This window comes from Anopheles coustani (genome assembly GCF_943734705.1).
Source record: "Anopheles coustani chromosome X unlocalized genomic scaffold, idAnoCousDA_361_x.2 X_unloc_81, whole genome shotgun sequence".
Lineage (NCBI taxonomy): Eukaryota > Metazoa > Arthropoda > Insecta > Diptera > Culicidae > Anopheles > Anopheles coustani.
In genome coordinates, this window is record NW_026525194.1 from 90,001 (window position 1) to 100,820 (window position 10,820).

A 10,820-nucleotide genomic window follows, 5' to 3' on the forward strand; every position below is an offset into this window, starting at 1 on the left:
TACTTTGACATCTTCGCTTCTATTTAAATAAATAAATAAGCTGAAGCTAGACATCAGTAAACACCACCACAGACACCACAAGCACGCCTTCTCCTCGTACTTCCGCCTCACGCGGGAACACGGACGCTCTAAATACTTCGAATTCCAATGCCAGTATATTGTAAACCACGGGTTCTTTAATGCTAGCGGGTCGTCGCGACCCTAGTTAACATCATGGTGCACGTCTCGTGACGGGTGTCACGGCGTAGTTAAATGTATGCGATACATTTCTCAAATATAAGCGCTCAGTCATCTGTACATCATGGTAGGTTCCCACGACGTGCAATATGCGTTCAACTTATCAATGTTCATGTGTCCTGCAGTTCACATTATGACGCGCAGTTAGCTGCGGTCTTCATCGATCCATGAGCCGAGTGATCCACTGCCGAGGGTGACTAACTTGCGTAAGCCGCCGCTGTGCGCGTATACCCGTTCCCCGTAGGGAGGAGCAAGCCGCCGCTTAGAGACGAAGCATAAAGTGTCCTCATTCCACATAGGGCAAGCTGGATTAATCCATTTTACCCAGGACGGCCGAAGCGGCGTGGACCAGGGGAGAACTGAACTTTATACTTCACACCACAGTAAGTCTACGTGTCCTCTTCCACATAGGGCAAGCTAGAACTAACTATCTTACCCAGGACTGCCGAAGCAGCGTGGACCAGGGGAGGAACACACTTTTCATAGAAACGTAAGGCATCCATGACTGCCATAGTGCGTAAGCCGCCGCTGTGCGCGTAAACCCGTTCCCCGTAGGGAGGAGTCAAGCCGCCGCTTAGAGACGAAGTATGAAGTGTCCTCTTCCACATAGGGCAAGCTAGAATGAACTATCTTACCCAGGACCGCCGAAGCAGCGTGGACCAGGGGAGAACTGAACTTTATACTTCACACCACAGTATTGAGTAATGTGCCCTCTTCCACATAGGGCAAGCTGGAATGTTCCATTTTACCCAGGACGGCCGAAGCGGCGTGGACCAGTGGAGGACTACACAATCATGAGGTTTGATATCGACTTGTGTGTTTCAATAGGATACCGATGGTATGGTTTGAACCGATTTGATTTAGCCATTCTGAAGTCATCACTTGGTTGAAGCGCTGAACTAGGGAGGCATCGTTTACATATATATTGGTTTTCGCATGCTCTACTAGGTTAATGTCATGAGGTTGGCTATCGAGCATGCCCAAGTGATGACTTGATTGTGTGCTTGCTTGAATTCTTCACATTTCATACCATCGGTTAGTTGTCGAATCATTCCTCGATCATAACCTTCGTTCTTGGTTCATGTATGCTCTCTTCCACATAGGGCAAGCTAGAATTAACTATCTTACCCAGGACCGCCGAAGCAGCGTGGACCAGGGGAGAACTATACTTTGTCTTGTATGCCCTCTTCCACATAGGGCAAGCTAGAACTAACTATCTTACCCAGGACCGCCGAAGCAGCGTGGACCAGTGGAGGACTATACTTTGTTCATAACACCACAGTATTGAGTAATGTGCCCTCTTCCACATAGGGCAAGCTAGAATGAACTATCTTACCCAGGACCGCCGGAGCAGTGTGGACCAGTGGAGGACTACACAATCATGAGGTTTGATATCGACTTGTGTGTTTCAATAGGGTACCGATGGTATGTTTTGAACCGATTTGATTTAGCCATTCTGAAGTCATCACTTGGTTGAAGCGCTGAACTAGGGAGGGGCATCGTTTACATATATATTGGTTTTCGCATGCTCTACTAGGTTAATGTCATAGGGTTGGCTATCGAGCATGCCCAAGTGATGACTTGATTGTGTGCTTGCTTGAATTCTTCACATTTCATACCATCGGTTAGTTGTCGAATCATTCCTCGATCATAACCTTCGTTCTTGGTTCATGTATGCTCTCTTCCACATAGGGCAAGCTAGAATTAACTATCTTACCCAGGACCGCCGAAGCAGCGTGGACCAGGGGAGAACTATACTTTGTCTTGTATGCCCTCTTCCACATAGGGCAAGCTAGAATGAACTATCTTACCCAGGACCGCCGGAGCAGCGTGGACCAGTGGAGGACTATACTTTGTTCATTACACCACAGTATTAAGTATGGTGTCCTCTTCCACATAGGGCAAGCTAGAATTAACTATCTTACCCAGGACCGCCGAAGCAGTGTGGACCAGGGGAGGACTATACTTTATACTTCACACACTAGCCAAATTGAAGTCATCACTTGGTTGAAGCACTGAACTAGGGCGAGTCTATCGTTTACTTTGCATTGGGATAATACGCTGCATGCTCTCTTAGGTTAATGTCATGTGATTGGCTATAGAGCATGCCCAAGTGATGACTTTGTTTCAAGCTCAACAGGTAGGGTATTGAGTCCTCTTCCACATAGGGCAAGCTAGAATTAACTATCTTACCCAGGACCGCCGGAGCAGCGTGGACCAGGGGAGAACTATACTTTGTCTTGTATGCCCTCTTCCACATAGGGCAAGCTAGAACTAACTATCTTACCCAGGACTGCAAAGCAGCGTGGACCAGTGGAGGACTATACTTTGTTCATTACACCACAGTATTAAGTATGGTGTCCTCTTCCACATAGGGCAAGCTAGAACTAACTATCTTACCCAGGACCGCCGAAGCAGTGTGGACCAGGGGAGGACTATACTTTATACTTCACACACTAGCCATACTGAAGTCATCACTTGGTTGAAGCACTGAACTAGGGCGAGTCTATCGTTTACTTTGCATTGGGATAATACGCTGCATGCTCTCTTAGGTTAATGTCATGTGATTGGCTATAGAGCATGCCCAAGTGATGACTTTGTTTCAAGCTCAACAGGTAGGGTATTGAGTCCTCTTCCACATAGGGCAAGCTAGAATTAACTATCTTACCCAGGACCGCCGGAGCAGCGTGGACCAGGGGAGAACTATACTTTGTCTTGTATGCCCTCTTCCACATAGGGCAAGCTAGAACTAACTATCTTACCCAGGACTGCAAAGCAGCGTGGACCAGTGGAGGACTATACTTTGTTCATTACACCACAGTATTAAGTATGGTGTCCTCTTCCACATAGGGCAAGCTAGAACTAACTATCTTACCCAGGACCGCCGAAGCAGTGTGGACCAGGGGAGGACTATACTTTATACTTCACACACTAGCCATACTGAAGTCATCACTTGGTTGAAGCGCTGAACTACGGCGGGGTAATCGTTTACAGGTTATAATCATATAGCTGCATGCTCATTAGTAGATAATGGAATATTGTATGGCAATATGAGCATGCCCAAGTGATGACTTTGTTTCAAGCTCAACAGGTAGGGTATTGAGTCCTCTTCCACATAGGGCAAGCTAGAATGAACTATCTTACCCAGGACCGCCGGAGCAGCGTGGACCAGTGGAGGACTCTATACTTTATACTTCACACCACAGTATTGAGTACGACTTGCATAAAGCCCCTAATGAGAACCACGAGGGCTCTCTCAATGTAGAACCACGAGGGCTCTAGTACCGATTCTCTCGGTACGGCTTGGTCCGTGTTCCTTTATGCATGTACTCGCAGAAAGTCTCAACCCGGAGGTCTTGACTTTGATTGTCATAGTTGGACTACGACGGGGCATCCGACCATTGCTGATCGAACACCCCTGATTCACCATCTTTCGGGTAGGCGGTACGCGTACCTCCGGACGCGGAAGTCTCAACCCGGAGGTCTTGACTTTGATTGTCATAGTTGGACTACGACGGGGCATCCGACCATTGCTGATCGAACACCCCTGATTCATCATCTTTCGGGTAGGCGGTGCGCGCACCTCCGACGCGGAAGTCTCAACCCGGAGGTCTTGACTTTGTATTGTCATAGTTGGACTACGACGGGGTATCCGACTCATCGAATACCCCAGAAGCACACCATCTTTCGGGTAGGCGGTACGCGTACCTCCGGACGCGGAAGTCTCAACCCGGAGGTCTTGACTTTGATTGTCATAGTTGGACTACGACGGGGTATCCGACTCATCGAATACCCCAGAAGCACACCATCTTTCGGGTAGGCGGTACGCGTACCTCCGGACGCGGAAAGTCTCAACCCGGAGGTCTTGACTTTGGTTGTCATAGTTGGACTATGACGGGGCATCCGACCATTGCTGATCGAACACCCCTGTTACACCATCTTTCGGATAGGCGGTGCGCGACACCACCGACGCGGAAAGTCTCAACCCGGAGGTCTTGACTTTGTATTGTTGGATAGTCCTCTTCCACTATAGGGCAAGCTGGAAATATTCCATTTTACCCAGGACTGCCGAGGCAGCGTGGACCAGGGGAGAACTTCACGGAATCTTCAGGCATCCATGATTGCCATAGTGCGTAAGCCGCCGCTGTGCGCGTCAACTCGTTCCCCGTGAGGAGGAGTCTAGCCGCCGCTAAAAGACGAAGCATTAAGTGTCCTCATTCCACTATAGGGCAAGCTAGAATTAACTATCTTACCCAGGACCGCCGAAGCAGCGTGGACCAGGCGAGGACTATACTTTATACTTCACACCACAGTATTGAGTACGACTTGCATAAAGCCCCTAATGAGAACCACGAGGGCTCTCTCAATGTAGAACCACGAGGGCTCTAGTACCGATTCTCTCGGTACGGCTTGGTCCGTGTTCCTTTATGCTTGTACTCGCGGAAAGTCTCAACCCGGAGGTCTTGACTTTGATTGTCATAGTTGGACTACGACGGGGCATCCGACCATTGCTGACCGAACACCCCTGATTCATCATCTTTCGGATAGGAGGTGCGCCCACCTCCGACGCGGAAGTCTCAACCCGGAGGTTCGGACTTAGAGTTTTTCCCATTTAAAAGTTTTTCTCTTAGCCATACTGAAGTCATCACTTGGTGAACGATTGAACTAGGGCGGGTTAATCGTTTATAGGTATCATGTGGTTTGCATGCTCTCTTAGGTTAAGGTCATGTGGTTGGCTATCGAGCATGCCCAAGTGATGACTTTGTTTCACGCTTGCTTGATTTCTTCATGATTCCCTGTTATATAGTGTAATCATTCGAGAACAGGGAATCTTTGGTTTTGCTCAACAGGTATTGGATGTCAACTTGGTATCTAGATCGCATTAAGTCTCAACCCTTAGGTTCGGACTTGTATAGTGACATCTTGTTACGGTCTTGAGTCTCAACCCGCAGGTTCGGACTACTTAGTGTTTGATCGAATATAATATGGCAACTTGTGCCTAAGTCTCAACCCGCAGGTTCGGACTTCTGTTTATTTGGCCAATGTATGTATAAGGCAACTTGTGCCTAAGTCTCAACCCGCAGGTTCGGACTTGTGTATTTGTTCGAAGTCATGTATAAGGCAACGTGTGCCTAAGTCTCAACCCGCAGGTTCGGACTTGTTAGTGTTTCGTCAACTTTCATATGGCAACTTGTGCCTAAGTCTCAACCCGCAGGTTCGGACTTGTGTATTTGTTCGAAGTCATGTATAAGGCAACTTGTGCCTAAGTCTCAACCCGCAGGTTCGGACTTGTGTATTTGTTCGAAGTCATGTATAAGGCAACGTGTGCCTAAGTCTCAACCCGCAGGTTCGGACTTGTTAGTGTTTCGTCAACTTTCATATGGCAACTTGTGCCTGAGTCTCAACCCGCAGGTTCGGACTTCTATAGTGTTTCGTCAATTATCATATGGCAACTTGTGCCGAAGTCTCAACCCGCAGGTTCGGACTTCTGGAAGGATCACTTGGCCACTAATGATCCTTCCGCAGGTTCACCTACGGAAACCTTGTTACGACTTTTACTTCCTCTAAATCATCAAGTTCGGTCAACTTCGATAAAGCAGACGCGGTTCACGAGGATCCAGCGAACGATCATCTCCAAAGACCTCACTAAATAATCCATCGGTAGTAGCGACGGGCGGTGTGTACAAAGGGCAGGGACGTATTCAACGCTGGCTGATGACCAGCACTTACTAGAAGTTCCGAGTTCATATGGACCATTGCAATCCATAATCCCTACTAAGTGAGTATTTGAGTGATTTCCCGTTCCTCTCGGAATAGGAGACACGCTGCTACCCACATTGTAGCACGCGTGTAGCCCAGAACATCTAAGGGCATCACGGACCTGTTATCGCTCGATCTCATTTTGCTAAACACAAATTGTCCTGCTAAGCAGCGTACCGTAAGTGCACTTGCGCACACGAACAGCGAAGGTGTCAGGTCATACTCCACCGAAAGGTCCTAACCCGTTCCAATCGGCATCGACGCATTAACGCTGACTGCGTTCTAGTTAGCATATGTGAGTCACGTTCGTTATCGGAATTAACCAGACAAATCAATCCACGAACTAAGAACGGCCATGCACCACTACCCTTAAATTTGAGAAAGAGCTATTAATCTGTCTCACCTCCATAAGTTCGGACCTGGTAAGTTTTCCCGTGTTGAGTCAAATTGAACCGCAAGCTCCATTTCATTGTGGTGCCCTTCCGTCAATTCCTTTAAGTTTCAACTTTGCAACCATACTTCCCCCGGAACCTGACTTTGGTTTCCCGGAAGCTACTGAGAGCACCTGGTTGTAGCGTCTCCCAATTGCTAGTTGGCATCGTTTACGGTTAGAACTAGGGCGGTATCTAATCGCCTTCGATCCTCTAACTTTCGTTCTTGATTAAAGAAAGCATCCTTGACAAATGCCTTCGCTTTAGTTAGTCTTACGACGGTCTACGAATTTCACCTCTCGCGCCGTAATACTAGTGTCCCCAACTACTTCTGTTAATCATTACCTCCGGTCTGAGTACAAACCAATGAAAGATTAGACCAAGGTCGTATTCCATTATTCCATGCAAGATTATTCTAGGGCGTTTGGGCACCCTGCTTTAAGCACTCTAATTTGTTCAAGGTAAACGTGAGCGGTCGAGCTCTATGTTACACTTGCACCCGTTGAAGGGCACACCATGACACAGACTTGGTGCCCTACCACACCATTGAGTCGCAACCAGATTCCGACTTGGCCCACCGACCACGGGTTGACCGGGTCGGCGGAGCCGGACTGTGTTGGACAAGTATCAACTTCGAACGTTTTAACCGCAACAATTTTAATATACGCTAGTGGAGCTGGAATTACCGCGGCTGCTGGCACCAGACTTGCCCTCCACTTGATCCTCGTAGAAGGATTTATGCTCTACTCATTCCAATTATGAAACATCATTAAAGAGTTTCATATTGTTATTTCTCGTCACTACCTCCCCGTCCCGGGATTGGGTAATTTACGCGCCTGCTGCCTTCCTTGGATGTGGTAGCCATTTCTCAGGCTCCCTCTCCGGAATCGAACCCTGATTCCCCGTTACCCGTTGCAACCATGGTAGTCCTCTATACTACCATCCATAGTTGATAGGGCAGATATTTGCGAGATCTGTCGTCGGTGCGAGACCATACGATCAGCATCATTATCCAGACTTCAACTCAATGACACGGAGAACCCGCGATTGGTTTGACTAATAAGTGCACCAGTTCCCGCGAGGGTCCTGGCATGTTGCATGTATTAGCTCTAGATTTTCCACAGTTATCCAAGTAACTAGGTTGATGATCTCGTAAATTATAGCTGTTATACTGAGCCTTATGCGGTTTCACATTAAATCTGTTTGTACTTAGACATGCATGGCTTAACCTTTGAGACGAGCGTATATTACTGGTAGGATCAACCAGAATTCCGACTTTGCGTTCGAATGTTCATTGTCCCATTGCACCCGGAGGAGCAAACACCACGTTCTATATGTTGTCAAGTCCGGTAGCACACGGGAGGCGAGCCCCCGTGCGAACCTCATTGCCCTCGTATCACACACACCCGATGCACCGGACAGGCACTTGAGCGGCATTCGACTCCGCTAAGCGCACGTGCGCCCGATTGTGCATGCGCTGACGGGGCCTTCATACCCCTACCACAGCGACCTTATGCCAAACTTCCATGAATACTTAGGTGAGCTGACAAGGGCCTTCATTTCCCTACCATCAACTAAAGGACACGCTAGGCGCGTCCGATCATTGCAACTGCGGGGCTTTCATACCCCAATCACCACAGTACGCAATTCACCAGAGTTTAATCACAACCCCCCCGGACATGGCACACTATTAACTTGCAACAAAACTTAGTGTGTGCCGGGCACATCGGTTCCACAAAATCATTCCCGATGTACCCCAATTGGGGTTGTGAACGCATCCATGGTCCTCTGACACACCCAACCAAGCGTGGATACTACATACCTCAAACACCCAGTACACTAACAGACAAATCAATATATGGTTGCTTTCCCCCAGACATTTGCCAATCACTTGGCACCCGGACGGGAACTCGCTCCTGATTGCGCCATTGCCACCCATTTGCCAAGAGCGAGTTCTGTATGTAGATTTCATTTGGAAAGACAACCGTGTACTGGATATTCTATCCGACGATTACAGATGACGAGTACGAGACTCGACTACACTCACGGATAATACATTTTGGGTCGAGATTGCTTTCGGGGTTTTCGATTGGTCTTGCGCTTGTAAACGTATAACTTTGACTTGTGGTAACCTCGGTATGTTAGTCGATCACGTGGTTGTGAACTGGGTAAGGGTGGGCAATCTGTTCACTTGCACTCTGGGTAGGAATATGGTGAGCGCTATAGGTTAAAGATCATGGTATGGTTCCATCGTGATGACTTTCGCTAGATAGTAGTATGTTTGGATAGTTATAACGTTTTTGGCCATTTGTTCATAGTGTTCGGTCCATTGAGGAATTCGATTGGTCTTTGCTTCACACACGTGGTCGATCACTTGGATGTGAACTAGGGTGAGATTAAGGTGTTCACTAGTGCTCTTCGGTTTTGGATCAGTAATGAGCACTTGATTGGTTTCGCATAATATGTATCCATAGTGATGACTCTTTCCAGCTTAAGATTTCGTTACCAGTTTCGAATCCTCCCCACGTTCGCTTTTACTTGGTTAGGTTTTCGAGTGTAGATTTGAAAGCAATCTCATGTATGTATCCCATCTGATATAAGCCACTGACAGTTCATGTCACCTCGTTCAACTCTCGCTGGGTCACAGAAGTATGTTACTGCGCCCATTATCCCTACTCGGATAGGTTCGGTTCGTTCGTTTTATACTACGGTGAGTAAACTCAATTTGTGCATCGCATAGCCATGGAAAGCAAGCTTTCGCGGGCCTCTTCGACTGTTTTGATACGAGCTGTGCCCGTGATGCTTGTCATCCCAGGATACTAGACCCCTTTGGACGACCGCATGACCATCAGAAAGTAAATTCCACGTTCGGTTTATTTGCTACTTCCACCGTTCTAGTACTATGGGGTTGGAACCCCTAACATAAAGTATCTATGTAGAACCACGAGGGCTCTCAATGTAGAACCACAAGGGCTCTAGTACCGATTCTCTCGGTACGCTTGGTCCGTGTTCCTTTATGTTTGTACTCTTGTGTGTATAAAATTCATGTTCGATTTGGGATATTTGCTACTTTCACCTGTGCGCTGTGTATAACTACGGAGAAACTCAATTTGTGCATCGCATAGCCATGGAAAGCAAGCTTTCGCGGGCCTCTTCGACTGTTTTGATACGAGACTGTGCCCGTGATGCTTGTCATCCCAGGATACTAGACCCCTTTGGACGACCGCATGACCAACAGAATGTAAATTCCAGTTCGTTTTTGGATATTTGCTACTGTCACCGTTTGAGTACTATGGGGCTTGAACCCCTAACATAAAGTCTTTGTGTAGAACCACGAGGGCTCTATAGTACCGATTCTCTCGGCACGCTTGGTCCGTGTTCCTTTATGTTCGTACTCTTGTGTGTATAATATTCATGTTCGGTTTGGGATATTTGCTACTGTCACCGTTTGAGTACTATGGGGCTTGAACCCCTAACATAAAGTCTTTGTGTAGAACCACGAGGGCTCTATAGTACCGATTCTCTCGGCACGCTTGGTCCGTGTTCCTTTATGTTCGTACTCTTGTGTGTATAATATACATGTTCGGTTTGGGATATTTGCTACTTTCACCTGGGTCCCGTTCTTCATACAAGTCTGCCTTGCTAATGTGGTAACTTTATAGTGTAGTTCTGACATCCCAATTTTGGGACTTAGCCGATTTTTCATGAATTTCCATATGACCCATAGGGTCCCTTTCTTCATACAAGCTTGCCTAGGGCGATCGGTCAAAACTTGTCTTACTATTCGATTGGTCTTCGCAGTTTCACCCTAGGCAATTCGCCTAGGTCTGTCTTCTTGAGGAGGCCAAAACCCGAAATAAGGAGGTCTGGCCGACCCTGAAACCTCCCCTGTCTTAACTACACTAACCCGATTTTTCAGGGTCCTCAGCGCCATACAACTTTGCCTAGGTCACTTATACTCTTGACTTAGGCCATCTGACTTGGTCCGTGTTTCTTCCTAGGGTTCACCTAGGTACTTTGCCTTGCTTGATGTGGTAACTTTTTAGTGTAGTTCTGACATCCCAATTTTGGGACTTAGCCGATTTTTCATGAATTTCCATATGACCCATAGGGTCCCTTTCTTCATACAAGCTTGCCTAGGGCGATCGGTCAAAACTTGTCTTACTATTCGATTGGTCTTCGCAGTTTCACCCTAGGCAATTCGCCTAGGTCTGTCTTCTTGAGGAGGCCAAAACCCGAAATAAGGAGGTCTGGCCGACCCTGAAACCTCCCCTGTCTTAACTACACTAACCCGATTTTTCAGGGTCCTCAGCGCCATACAACTTTGCCTAGGTCACTTGCACTCTTGACTTAGGCCATCTGACTTGGTCCGTGTTTCTTCCTAGGGTTCAC

The 10,820-nt window shown here is 47.6% G+C and overlaps 1 non-coding gene across 1 annotated transcript; it reads right to left on the reverse strand.

Annotated features, from left to right (window-relative positions):
- Positions 1 to 278: 278 nt before the first annotated feature.
- Positions 279 to 433, reverse strand: LOC131271012 (5.8S ribosomal RNA). The gene has a single exon (XR_009179999.1). It is a non-coding gene; the product is annotated as a 5.8S ribosomal RNA (ribosomal RNA).
- Positions 434 to 10,820: the final 10,387 nt, after the last annotated feature.